This window comes from Amblyraja radiata, chromosome 29 (genome assembly GCF_010909765.2).
Source record: "Amblyraja radiata isolate CabotCenter1 chromosome 29, sAmbRad1.1.pri, whole genome shotgun sequence".
NCBI lineage: Eukaryota > Metazoa > Chordata > Chondrichthyes > Rajiformes > Rajidae > Amblyraja > Amblyraja radiata.
The window spans coordinates 4,914,513-4,929,158 of NC_045984.1; the positions used below are offsets into that span (position 1 = coordinate 4,914,513).

General features: G+C 47.3%; 1 protein-coding gene and 1 long non-coding RNA gene across 3 annotated transcripts in view; both read right to left on the bottom strand.

Annotated features, from left to right (window-relative positions):
- efna2 (ephrin A2) overlaps positions 1-14,646 on the bottom strand; it is a 419,301-nt gene that overhangs the window by 364,993 nt on the left and 39,662 nt on the right. The window lies entirely within an intron of this gene.
- LOC116989264 lies at positions 137-12,774 on the bottom strand. Its single transcript, XR_004416201.1, has 3 exons — positions 12,762-12,774; positions 6,625-6,634; positions 137-804 (listed from the first exon to the last, which is right to left on the bottom strand). It is a non-coding gene; the product is annotated as an uncharacterized LOC116989264 (long non-coding RNA).

Genomic DNA, 14,646 nt, shown 5'->3' on the forward strand with positions numbered 1-14,646 from the left:
GCGGAGAGAGTGGAGGGAGAGGGGGAGACGAGGGGGGGAGGGGAGAGGTGGGGAGGGGAGAGGTGGTGAGTGGAGCGGAGGGGAGGAGGGGGGAGGAGAGGGGAGGAGGGTAGAGGAGGGGAGGTGAGGGGAAGGAGGAGGAAGAGGAAGGCAGAGCGGGTGAGGGAGACTAACTGTGAGGAAGAGGGACAGGAGAAAGAGTATTGAGATATTTCGAGAGGTACACCGTGAGAGACAGACAGATACACAGTCAGATCGGTAGACAGTTGGAGAAAGAATACAGGTACCATTATAGACTATGAAACTGCTGCACAAAATATAAAACCAGTGGGGGTTCCAAGTGGAGAACTAAATGTATGTTTCCTGGCTGTGTGACAGAGAGACTCTGCTCTGGGAATATTTAAAACCTCTCCCGATATCCTGGCCAGAGTTCTTTGTCCTGCCAATAAAAACCATGGTGATCGCTCATTCCTGATTGTGTGTGGCACAGATTGATTGCTAGTTTTGCCTTCCTAACTTCAAAATAATTCATTGCATGCAGTGCTCCCAGACACTCCAATGGTACGAAGCTCGAGTATTATGTGAGGAGATGACAAGCTTCTATATTTAATAGCCTTCTCGCTAAAGGCAGGGGAATCCTAATTGCTGCATTCAATCAATGGGCAATTATTTGTGGAATCTGAAACATCTGTGGAATCCGCACCCTCTGTCCTTTCTTCCTGCTCCTGCATCGTCTCCTGCAAACAGGCTGCGGGGGTCCGACAGCATGCAGCCCCCGTGCAACCTGAAAATGGGCCGGCATGCCTGCTCAGACTCTGCAGAGCGTGGGTTTGCGATGCGAGTCTGGAGAACGGGCGGCGCGGTGGCGCAGCGCTAGAGTTGCCGCCTTGCAGCGCTGGCTACCCCGGTTTTGATCCTGACTAAGGGTGCTATCTGTACGTTCTCCGTGTGACCAGCGTAGGTTTTACTCCGGGTGCTCCAGTTTCCTCCCACACTCCAAAGACGTACAGGTTTGTAGGCTTGGTATAACTATAAATTGTCCCTGGAGTTAGTGGATAGTGTTTGTGCGTGGGGATCGGTGGTCGGCACGGACTCGGTGGGCCGAAGGGCCTGTTTCTAAACTAAACTAAATTAAGAATGCAAGGGTCCTTGTCACGGATCAGTTCTAACAGCTCTGTAAAACAGAGGGCTCTCTGATCTGCGGATTGTTCCCAGGGACACATTCGGACACGGACATCGACTGCTGCTGGAAGGTCATCAACTCGGCGAAGGACGCTCTTTGCCCTGCCCGAGACCTGTTGACCTCCCAGCAGAGCGAGATGTCCGTCGGGGAATGTTGCCGTGTGTTTCGCTCCAGACGTGCTGGGGGACGCATTGTAAACACCTGCCTCAGCGCAACCTTGCCCACAAGTGCCTTTCTCTTTATATTCAAGTTTGTAAGTTCATGTGATAGGAGCAGAATTAGGCCATTCGGCCCATCAATGCTACTCCAGCATTCAATCGTGGCTGATCTATCTCTCCCTCTCAATCCAATTCCCCTGCCTTCTCCCCATGACCCCTGACACCCGTAGTAATCAAGAATCTATCTATCTCTGCCGTACAAAAATATCAGTTGATCGACTCCACAGCCTTCTGTGACAATGAATCCACAGGTTCACCACCCTCTGACTGAAGAAATTCCTCTTCATCTCATTCCTAAAGGTACTTCCTCTAATTCTGAGGCTACGACCTCCTGTCCTACTCTCCCACGAGTGGAGACATCCTCTACACATCCACTCTATCCAGGCCTTTCACTATTCGGCAAGTTTTAATGAAGTGCCCGCTCATCTAAACCCCCCCTCATTCTAAACTCCAGCGAGTAGAGGCGCAGTGCTGTCAAATGCTCATCATATGTTAACCCACTCACATCTCCTCTTCTCTCCTTTTCTGACACCCCTATCTCTCCTGCCTTGCCACTTACTCCATCCATCTGCCAATTAATCCTTCCTCAGCTGTATCCACCTATCACTCGCCAAACTTTGTCCAGCCCTTACCTTTCTTTCCCAGCTTTCTCCCCCTCCCACCCACACCCCAGCAGTCTGAAGAAGGGTCCCGACCCGAAACGTCGCCTGTCCATTCTGCGTGACCTGCTGAGTTACTTCAGCACTTTATGTTCTGTTTCTAGCTGGTAGTGGAATTTAAGTTTATACATTCCTCTCGGCACGCCAGTGGCCACTTTATTTCACAGAGCTTCTGCATTAACAGAATCTCATCCTCAAAGTTGCAGATTTTTAGTTTAGTTTAGAGATACAAAGCGGAAACAGGCCCTTCGACCCACCGAGTCTGCACCGACCAGTGATCCCCGCACACGGACACTATCCTACACATACTAGGGATAATTTACATTTGTACCGAGCCAATTAACCTGCAAACCTGTACGTCTTTGAAGAGTGGGTGGAAACCAAAGCTCTGGGAGAAAACCCACACGGTCACGTGGAGAACGTACTAACTCCGTATAGACAGCACCCGTAGTTAGGATCCAACCTGGGTATCTGGCGCTGTAAGGCAGCAACTCTACCGCTGTGCCCAATGTTTATGTGGATATTCACAATTAAGATAAATTTACACTGAATAATAATAATAATAATGTTCAGTAAATAAAGGGACATTCCTGGGCAAAAATTAGCAGAATTTATGAATTAATTATTACACGTGTTAATTTTAACTCGTGTGATTTTCACTTTGCAAGTGAGTTTATCCAAGACTCCAGTTGAATCAGCAAATACTGACTAGGATTGCATCTACAGAATTCATGCCAGAATCTACTGCTTAAATGTCACTTAAACTGACTGCCAACAAGCCTTTAACAAAGGTAGACAAAAATGCTGGAGAAACTCAGCGGGTGCGGCAGCATCTATGGAGCGAAGGAAATAGGCAACGTTTCGTGCCGAAACGTTGCCTATTTCCTTCGCTCCATAGATGCTGCCGCACCCGCTGAGTTTCTCCAGCATTTTTGTCTACCTTCGATTTTCCAGCATCTGCAGTTCCTTCTTGAGCCTTTAACAAACATAAGCGTTGCCTAGCGAAGTATTTTGTACCTCTCATTTTCTTCCCTCTTCTCTCTCTGTCCCTCCCCCACCCTAGTCGTTGTACTAGTTTTGCTGTCGTCCTGTTGAGTTTCACTGTTTGCGTAATTCGTTATCACCTGGCCCACAGCCAACAATGGACCATTGTGGGCTCCACCTTTCCTTTATCATCTTTGCTTTATGCACATCCTCCATTCATTTCCCCCCCGAGTACAATCTATATCTCTCGTTCCCCTTTCCCCTGACACTCAGTCTGAAGAAGGGTCTCGACCTGAAACGTCACCCATTCCTTTACTCCAGAGACCCGCTGAAATACCCCATGCTTGTGTGTATCTGGTCTGTCTCTGGTTTAAACCTGCATCTGCAGTTCCTTGTTATTTAAACTGTAGTAATGAGGTTCATGGTTTATTTGACTTGCTGCGAATTTTGAGCCATCCTTCTTTGGTCTATTTAACGTGCCAAGAGACACATTGTGGCTTGGTGCAGCCACCGGCAAGACTCCATGGGGAAGGACCACAGCCTAGGGTCCATCCAGTGCTGGACATTGAGGGGCAGAGTCCGGTGGGAAGGGATATCACCCTAGGGGGGACCACATGAATAGAAACATAGAAAATAGGTGCAGGAGTAGGCCATTCGCCCCTTCGAACCAGCACCGCCATTCAATATAATCATGGCTGATCATCAAGAATCAGTACCCTGTTCCTGCTTTCTCCCCATACCCGTTGATTCAGTAAGCCCTAAGAGCTAAATCTAACTCTCTCTTGCATACATCCAGCGAATTGGCCTCCAATGTCTTCTTTGGCAGAGAATTCCATAGATTCACAACTCTCTTGCTGAAAGAGTATTTCCTCATCTCAGTCCTAAATGGCCTACCCCTTATTCTTAAACTGTGACCCCTGGTTCTGGACTCCCCCAACATCGGTAACATTTTTCCTGCATCTTCCCTGTACAATCCCTTATGAATTTTATATGTTTCTACATGATCCCCACTCATCCGTCTAAATTCCAGTGAATATAAACCCAGACCCACCATCCCAGGAATTAACCTGGTGACCCTACGCTGCACTCCCTCATTAACAAGAATGTCCTTCCTCAAATTAGGAGACCAAAACTGCACACAATACTCCAGATGCTGTCTCACCAGGACCCTGTACATCTGCAGTAGGATCACCTTGCTACTGTACTCAAATAATTTCGCTATGAAAGCCAACATGTCATTAGCTTTCTTAACTGCCTGCTGTACCTGCATGCTTACTTTCAGTGACTGATGTACAAGGACACCTAGGGCTCGTTGTACCTCCCCTTTATCTTAATCTGCCACCATTCAGAATAACGTGTGTTAACTCTACTAAGTGTAGCACTATTGAATGTATAGACAAGAAAAAACTATGAACAACTTTTGCAAAGTTTTTTGTTTTGTAAATATTTTTTATTGCAAATAAAATTTATTTTTGGAAAAAAAATTCACACGCCAATAAGATGAAATGAGAAACAACAAATAGATTTGCCTGAAGAAGGGTCTCGACCCGAAACGTCACCTATTCCGTTTCTCCGCAGATGCTGCCTGACCCGCTGAGTTACTCCAGCTTTGTGTGTCTATCTTCGGTGTAAACCAGCATCTGCAGTTCCTTCCTACACAAATAGATTTTGTGACTTTTGTAAAAAATATGGCATGTTTAAATGTGTTTTTAAATACATCTGGATAGGCCAGTCTCGTTTTGGCTTAATGTCAATTTTTGACTGATAATACGGCTGTGAACTAGCATGGGACTTGTTACTATGTTTACTATGGGCACGATATAAATGCAATTGTTGGAAGTATTTACACCTGGTTCCTTCTGAGAGAGGAAGTCGTTAACATTGAAAAACAGTGACAACATTACATTTCTGCCAACATTAAAGGCGGCACAGTGGCGCGGTAGTAGAGCTACTGCCTTACAGCACCAGGATCCGGGCTCGATCCCAACTACGGGTGCTTGTCCGCACGGAGTTTGTACCTTCTCCCCGTGACCCGCGTGGGTTTTCTCCGAGATCTTCAGTTTCCTCCCACACACCAAAGACGTACAGGTTCGCAGGGTAATTGGCTTGGCATAAAATGTAACATTGTCCCGAGTGTGTGTCGAGTAGTGTTATGGCCCTGTCCCACGGTACAAGTTCATTCCAAGAGCTCCCCCGCGTTTGCCCTGATTCGAACTCGGAGATTTACAGTAATGGCCACTCGTCGGTACTCGGGGCTCTCATGGACATTTTTCAACATGTTGAAAAATCTTCACGAGTCTTCCCGTGCTTACCTGCCGTTAGCGAGTCTTCCCTAGTACCTGCCGTTAGCGTTACGAGCCGCTAAGAGACGTCCCCGAGCTCCGACGTACCCGCTACGTTCATTCTCCGTGATTACCCCGAGTTTGATTTTTTTTAAACTCGGGAGAGCTCTTGGGATGAACTCGCACCGTGGGACAGGGCTATTAATGTGTGGGGATCACTGGTCGGTGACAACTCGGCGAGCGGAAGGGCCTGTTTCCGCGCCGTATCTCTAAAACTAAAATCAAAAGACTGGGGCTTGCATTTGGCCCTCCCCCTTCCCAATTCATATATATTTCCGTATAGATTTCCAAAGTTCAACTAAATTATTGTTCCACTGCCATTTCCATTTGGTAGCTAAAGATAGAAATGGAAATAGGAAACAGGATCCAAACACAGTGAACTTGTGGTGCAGGGATAGGGTATCAGAATCATTCCAGCGTTCAAAACAGTGCCTTGTAACCAAATATATGTTTTAGATTTTCTCAATAATTCCATGATTTCAGCAACATTTTTGATAACATTCAAAAAACTCTTGACCTTCCTAGTAATCAACTGTAATTTCCCTGCACTTTACCCTGAGATGCATCAGTATCACCTGTACCCCTTCACCCCCCCCCCCCCGCTTTCCCCCATCTGCTTCCATCTATATTCCTTCCTCTAGCTTCACATTTCCTCTACCCATATCTCCTTAGTTTAGAGATATAATGTGGAAACAAGCCCCTCGGCCCACCGTTTCTGAGCCGACCAGCGATCCCCGTGCATTAGCGCTATCCTACGCACTGTGGGACAATTTACAATTTTTACCAAAGTCAAATGAACCTACAAACCTGTACGTCTTTGGAGTGTGGGAGGAAGCAAGAGCACCCGGAGAAAACCCACGTGGTCATTGGGAGAACGTACAAACTCCACACAGGCAGCACCTGGAGTCAGGATCAAACCCAGGTCTCTGGTTCAGTAAGTCAACAACTCTACCGCTGTGTCACGGTGCCACCCTCTCTAGTCTTTGTCCGATCATCTGCCAATAAAAAGTCCACTTCACCTGAATAGAGTCACAGTCATAGAGTCATTCCACGTGAAAACAGGCCCTTCAGCCCAACTTGCCCACACCGACCAATTTGTCCCATCTACACTAGTCCCATCTACCCATGCTTGGCCCATATCCCGCTAAACCTGTCCGATCCATAGACCTGTCCAATTATCTCTTAAAGGTTATGATAGTACTTGCCTCAACTACCTCCTCCGACAGCTTGTTCCATACATCCCCCACCCTTTGTGTAAATAAATTATCCCTCGGGTTCCTATTAAATCTTTCCTCCCTAATCTTAAGCCTATATAGTCTGGTTCTTGATTCCCCTACACTAGGCAGATGACTGAATTTACCCAATCTATTCCTCGCATAATTTTGAAACTAAACACAATGCTCTAAATGTAACCTCACCAACGTCTTATACAACTGTAACATGACCTTTCAACTTTATACTCTTATACTCAAGATTCAGACTGATGAAAGCCTTTCTGACGACCCTATCTACCCATGGCGCCACTTTCAAGGAACTGCAAGATTCCTGTGCTCTACAACACTCCCCTGGGCCCTGCCGTTCACTGTGTAGGTCCTGCCCATGTTAGACTTCCCAAGTTGCTACACCTCACATTTCTCTCTATCCACCTATCACTCGCCAAACCTTGTCCTCCAGCTTTCACCCCCCTCCCCCACCCTCCCTCCTACTGTGCAACTAGCGTGAAGGGTCCCGACCCAAAAACGGTGCCTATCCACGTCCTCCAGAGATACTGCCTGTCCCGCTGAGTCTCGACAACACTTTGCATATCGCAAATCTTCCACGTTTATGTTCACAGTCCACAGGGCTGACAAAGGGGGATTGGGGGGGGGGGGTGGGGGAGGGGTGAAGAAGCACTTGCATTTGAAGCTGGCACTGGGCACTTTTGCCGGCCATTTAGCCCCGCCCGTCTGTCCCTCGATTCAGCGAAACACTTAACTGTTTCAAATCTCTCAGTGTACAATAAATCACCTAGCGATGCAGCGACAGCTGCAACATAGGCATAAAGTAGCAGTCATTTTTCTCATAGCAAGACAGTCAGTTGACATGTGTTATTGATTGCAACTCGGGGAATGAGTCAATAGCAGACGGGTTTTAATGCAGGACATATAAACAAGGACTCGAGCTGAGAGCTGGGGCCCAACAGAGCAGAAGGTTCCATTAAAACACGACATGGGTTTGCTGGTAGACACAAAATGCCGGAGTAACTCAGCGGGTGAGGCAGCGTCTATGGAGAGAAGGAATTGGCGACGTTTCGGGTCGAGAACCCTTCCTCAGACTGATGTCAAACCCCTTTCTGCTTTCCGCAGAGACCGTTCCCTCCGTAACTCCCTGGTCAACTCGTCCCTTCCCACCCAAACCACCCCCTCCCCAGGTACGTTCCCCTGCAATGGACGTTGACTTCTCTAACTTCAGGTAGCCCGTGCTTTCACTCGAAGGGCCGAATGGCCTACTCCTGCACCTATTGTCTATTGCCTCTCCCCTTTTCCAGCTCCCCCCCCCACCCCACCCCACAATCACTGAAGATGGGTCTCGACTCGAAGCGTCACCTTTCCGTGTTCTCCAGAGATGCTGCCTGACCCGCTGAGTTACTCCAGCACTTTGTGTCCTTTTTCTATGACCTTATCAGTCCCTGATGACTTGGTCAGTGTGGAAGATCACATTGCAAAGCAAGTACCAGACAACCCCCAAATGAAATACTCCCCCTCACTAACGCCGTGACCAAGTAAAATATAAAACCAACAGCCTGCGAAATAGATCAATCTTAAAGAGACTGTCATTAGGTGAAGATCAGTTTATAAAATGGAGGAGGGAGAGAGAAGGGTAGGAGCGGGAGTTGGTTTACTAGTATCAATTCTGCATGTCAGAGGAAGCATTTGTCAAACCGAACAACTACATTAGTTCAATATTTTTATCGGACATGTAAGAGAGAAGGCAATAATTTCCTGTGCTAGCAGAATTCCCACAGGATTTTGTACATATTCAATAACATCACTCCACAAGGAGGGCTTTTAAGAAAAAGATTCATTCTCCCGAGTGCAGATGCGCCGTTATCAATGCATCGAAAACACAACAACAGACATTGCCTTCTAATAAACCTAGAGTTTAATAATGTCAGCTCGCGAAAAGGCCGCCGAACCGTCAAGCCCTGATGAAACCCGTCAGGAAAAGTTACACACGGTACAATATCAAAAATATGACAATTATTTCATCGTGCAAGTGGATCTTTTTGAAGATTAGTACTGACATCAGCAGGATCGTCCTTTTATGAATTTGATTGTGCATGTGTAGGAGGGAACTGCAGATGCTGGTTTAAACCGAAGATAAGACACAGAAAGCTGGAGAAAGGGCCTGTCCCACTTGGGTCGTCATTTGCACGTCATTTACGCGTCACGACGCACGATGCCCACATGGTGCGCATTACGCCCGCATGGTGCGTGGTGACGTAGGCAGTGATGCACGGTCGCGCGCGGCTTCCCCAGGATTTTGGGATTCACAAAATCTTTGCTCGCCACCGGCGTGACGTGCAAATGACGCCCAAGTGGGGCAGGCCCTTAACTCAGCGGGTCAGGCAGCATCTCTGGAGAAAAGGGATAGGTGATGTTTACAGTCGAGACCCTTCTTCAGTTTGAAGAAGTCTGAAGTGTGTGTGCGCGTGTGTGTGTGTGTGTGTGTGTGTGTGTGTGTGTGTGTGTGTGTGTGTGTGTGTGTGTGTGTGTGTGTGTGTGTGTGTGTGTGTGTGTGTGTGTGTGTGTGTGTGTGTGTGTGTGTGTGTGTGTGTGTGTGTGTGTGTGTGTGTGTGTGTGTGTGTGTGTGTGTGTGTGTGTGTGTGTGTGTGTGTATATATATATGTATACGTTTCGGGCCGAAACATCACCTATTTCCTTCGCTCTATAGATGCTGCTGCACTCGCTGAGTTTCTCCAGCATTTTTGTGTACCTTTAAAATTCTTCTTTGCTGTGCATCCCAAACTAAAGTGTTTGATCTGAGATATCCGTGGATTCTGCTCAAGGGCTGTGAAACAAATGGATGTTATTGTATGGATTTGAACACCCAAACACTGCCAACTTAATGTACAGGAAGGAACTGCTGAAGTGGAGTTTACACCGAAGATAGACGGAAAATGCTGGAGTAACTCAGCGGGTCAGGCAGCAGCTCTGGAGAGGAGGAATGGGTGATGTCTGAAGATGGGTTTCGACCCGAAACGTCACCCATTCTTTCTCTCCAGAGATGCTGCCTGTCCCGCTGAGTTACTCCAGCATTTTATGTCTATCTTCACTGCCAACTTAAAGAGCACCCTAACTTCCAGGTCAAATGGGAATTCAAGTCTCTGAAATGGTTCAAAAATATTTTGTTTTTGAACTACCTTGCCTGATCTCATTTGTTGCCGGCTGTGATTTGTCCTGGCCTTTAAGTTTAGTTCAGTTTAGTTTAGAGATACAATGCTGAATGAAAAAGGCCCTTCGGCCCACCAAGTCCGCGTCGACCAGTAATCCCCGCTCGCTAACACTAGCCTACACACACTTAGGGACAATTTACAATTTCACCAAGCCAATTGTCCTGCAAACCTGCACGTCTTTGGAGTGTGGGAGGAAACCGGAGCACCCGGAGAAAACCCACGCAGGTAACGTGGGGAAAGTACAAGCTCCATACAGACTGCACCCGTAGTCAGGATCGAACCTAGGGTCCCTGGCGCTGTAAAAGACCCAGGTTCGATCGTGACTACTAATCCTGACTGTCTGTACAGCGTCTGTACGTTCTCCCCATTTTTCTCCGGTTTTCTCCCAAATTCCCAAAACGTACAGGTTTGTAGTTAAGTCACAAAATGCTGGAGTAACTCAATGGGACAATGGATAGAAGGAATGGGTGACGATTCATTCCCAGTCTGAAGAAGGAACTCGACCTAAAACATCACCCATTCCTTCTCTCCCGAGATGCTGCCCATCCATGCTGAGTTACTCCAGCTTTTTGTGTCATTTCAGGTCGAGACCTTTCTTCACACAAAATTGGTTTTGTTATTCATGGGACCTTAGCCGCACATGGCTTGCTTATAGGATGTAATTACACTTCAAGAAAAAAAATCCATTGTCAGTGATGTACTTTGGGATGAACTGCAAATGTTATGGGCACTATATAAAAGCAAGTTCTTTCACCGACACGGCCAGATCAAAGACTGAAAGAACCCTGCCTTGCTACCGACCTTCTCATTTATTTTGCATTTGGAGTGCAATTGAGACCAAACCCACAGAAAGTCGCAGTTGTTCGCAGACAAGCAAAAAGTGGAGCAGGCAATTAATTGATTGTTCCCACATGGATGACGACAATTAGTGGCCATACAATACAATCGCAGTAACGCAGCTAAAACATCCTCAGACGCTCCCACAGGGGAGTGTCCGACTTGGAAAGTGTGGAAGGAGCCGTCCTTAAGGCAATTTTGAGGAAATTAGTTTGGTTTAGAGACACAGCGCGGAAACAGGCCCTTCGGCCCACCGAGTCCGTACCGACCAGCGATCCTCCCGCGCACGAACGCTATCCTACACAACCCCAGGGACAATTTACATTCATACCAAGCCAATTAACCTACAAACCTGTACGTCTTTGGAGTGTGGGAGGAAACCGAAGCACCCGGAGAAAAGCCACGCAGGTCGTGGGGAGAACGTACAAACAGCACCCGTAGTCAGGATGGACCCTCAGGACTCTGGCGCTGTGAGTCGGCAACTCTACCACTGCGCCCTTATATATTTTGAACGAGTGGGCTGCTGAAGAAATGCAGCAAATAGAATATCCGGGAACGTTGTTCCATTGTAAAGCAGAGTGACATCTAAAATCTCTGCTCACAATCAAGGGGCACAGAGAGGATTAAAACAGCTTCACATTTTATATGGAGCCTTTCATGTGTTTAGGGCATTTCAAAGCACTTTAAATTCAAGTGAGTTTCTTTTGAGGAAACTTCTCTGCGTCTGAACACTATTCAACAGCCACCTACTGCACAGCTTATTGAGGGGCCAGTCGCATAATCTGCCAGCACAAATGCTTTAAATGCAATGACTGAAAGTAGCCATTTATTGGTAGGAAATGGCAACTGATGGGAACAGACCTCAAGTGTAGATCCCTTCAAATGGAAAAGAATGCAGAAGTAAATTGTGAGTTTTTCATTCCAATCAATGAGAATAAATATTAGCAATTAAATTCAACATTTAGACATGGTTTGTATTTAGTATTTTACTTTCGTTTAGAGATACAGCGCGGAAACTGGCCCTTCGGCCCACTGAGTCCGCACCGACCAGCGATCCCCGCACACTAACACTATCCTACACACACACACACACACACTAGGGACAATTTGCAATTTTTAACAGAAGCCAATTAGCCTACAAACCTGTACGTCTTTGGAGTGTGGGAGGAAACCGTGACACCCAGAGAAAACCCACGCAGGTCACGGGGAGAACGTACAAACTCCGTACACGCAGCACCCGTGGTCAGGATCAAACCCGGGTACTGGCACTGTTAGGCAGCAGCTCTTGCCACCGCTGTGCCACCGTGCCGCTCAGATGCCAACAATAGCATTGCTCTTAACTGAATAAATCTCTATATAGTTCCATCAACCATGCATTGGGATATTATCCATGCAAAGATTTCTCCAAAGAGAACCAACCTGACTACATTTCCATTGATTAGAGGGGAGAGAATCGTTCAATGCCGTTAATAATAAGTCATGAATATGGAACCAAATATCCAAGTTGCCTTAATCCTAAATCACAAAATATGATCGGTACCTACGGTTGCCAACTTTCTCACTCCCAAATAAAGGACAAAAGGTCAAAATAAGGGACAGATTCCCGATGGCAATTCGTTGACTGACTCGGCCGTGGCTGGGTGAATGATGAGTTGGCCCGGGTGCTGGACTGCACACAAGGCCCAGCTGGCAAGCGGCCCGGCTGAGGAGTTTTGGCCCTGGCGATGTCACGCTCCCAGTCCAGCACCCCATCCAACTCATGAACCGATGATCGGCCATGAGAAGCCGATGTCACCCATCCCTTCTGTGGTGGTGGTGGTGGTGTCGGCGGTAAGCGAAGGTCTGAATGTTGGACAGCTGGCCGGGCTGCCGACCGACGGGGCCACGGGCGAGGCGCTGTTGCTGCACTCCATGGGCTGCACTACGTCGGGACAGGTGAGGTGGGGCCGGAAGTGGCACTCAGACCCGACAGTCCCTCGATCCGAGTAGTAGCAGTCAAATACGGGACAAGGGCGGTCCCATATGGGACAAACCAATTTAGCCCAATATACAGGATGTCCCGGCTAATACGGGACAGTTGGAAACCCTATAGGTGCCTTACACAAGAGATCCATGTTAACGCTACGAATAAAGCTACTAATATTCATCATCGTCCATTGGAATGAATTATATCCATTTTATTTCCTCATTTTCAGAAGTAAAGAACCATCTCCTGGCTCCAATCAATGAATATTGCCGGCCAAATAATTTAGTTTCGTTTATTTTAATTCAGTTTAGTTTATTGTTGTGTAGGAAGGAACTGCAGATGCTGGTTTACACCAGAGATCGACACAACACGCTGGAGTAACTCAGCGGGACAGGCAGCATCTCTGGAGAGAAGGGATGGGTGACATCTAGGCCTTTCGCTGAGTTACTCCACCATTTTGTGTCTACCTTCGGTGTAAACCAGCATCTGCAGTTCCTTCCTACAAATATCAAATCTAACCTTGGCCTCAGGAAATGTGCACTTCTTATTTTCTCAGTTTAAGGGCTAAGTACCTGGTGGCACTGGATGGATGAAGTAGGGCCGTGATGCCGGCGGCTGCTTCCACCACCGCCCCGCGCAAAGATGACATCCGCGGGCACGTTGAGAGAGAATAAAACTCATCCCAGCTGTGGTAACCCTTCAACCTTCTCCAAGATCTCCGGATTCCTCCCACATTCTAAAGACGTACAGGTTTGTGGGTTAATTGGCTTCGGTAAAGTTGTAAATCGTTCCTAGTGTGTTAAAGTGCGGGGATTGTTGGTCGGCATGGCCTCGGTAGGCCGAAGGGCCTGTTGCCATCTCTAAACTAAACTAAACTGTATCCAGTATGGACACTGCGGATGGCCTGATTGTAATCATGTATGGCGTTTACTTTGACTGGAGATTGTAATCATGTATGGTGCTTACTTGACTGGAGATTGTGCACCAAAATGCTTCTCACTCTACCAGGGTACATGGAGACATAGAGTGATACAGTGTGGATACAGGCCCTTCGGCCCAACTCGCCCACACCGGCCAACAATGTCCCAGCTACCCTAGTCCCACTTAGCTGCGCTTGGCCCATAACCCTCCAAACCTGTCCTATCCATGTACCAGTCCAACTGTTTCTTAAACAATGTGATAGTCCCATCCTCAACTACCTCCTCTGGCAGCTTGTTCCATACACCCACCACCCTCTGTGAAAAAGTTACCCCTCGGATTCCTATTAAATCTTTTCCCCTTCACCTTGAACCTATGTCCTCTGGTCCTCGATTCCCCTACTCTGGGTAAAAGTCTCTGGGCATCTACCCGATCTATTCGTCTCATTCTCAACAATAAACAAAACGAAACATTTCCTTCCCAGAAGGACATTAATAGAACAGAGCTAGATGTGAAATGGGCGGATTTTTCGTTGTTTCACGACCACCGTTATCAATGCTCTAACTTTATTCCAGATTATTCAATTAATTGAATTTAAATTCCCCAGTTGCTGTGAATGGAATTTGAACTCACATCTTGCATCATTAGGCAAGGCATTTGGTTTTCTGGTCTGCTAACTTCACCACTGTGCTGCAGCAGATCGCCTCAAGGATACTAAACAAACTCCAACGAGAAATAACGTTTTCTGATAAAACCTTGCACTCCTTGTCCTGCCCCCACCTCTTTTCCAGCTATCTTCCCTCCCCCCCCCTCTCCCCTCTCCTCGACACTCAGTCTGAAGATGCACAAGACACATTACCTGTCCATCCATTCCCTCCATAGACGCTGCCTGACCCGCTGAGTTACTCCAGCATTGTGTTTTGCATTTAAACAGCAGATTTCCCAAGGATTTTGCTATTGAGGGAGTGCAGCGTAGGTTCACCAGGTTAATTCCCGGGATGGCGGGACTGACATATGATGAAATAATGGGTCGACTGGGCTTGTACTCACTGGAGTGGAGGTCACTGGATGAGAGGGGATCTTAGGGAAACATGTTAAAAAAAT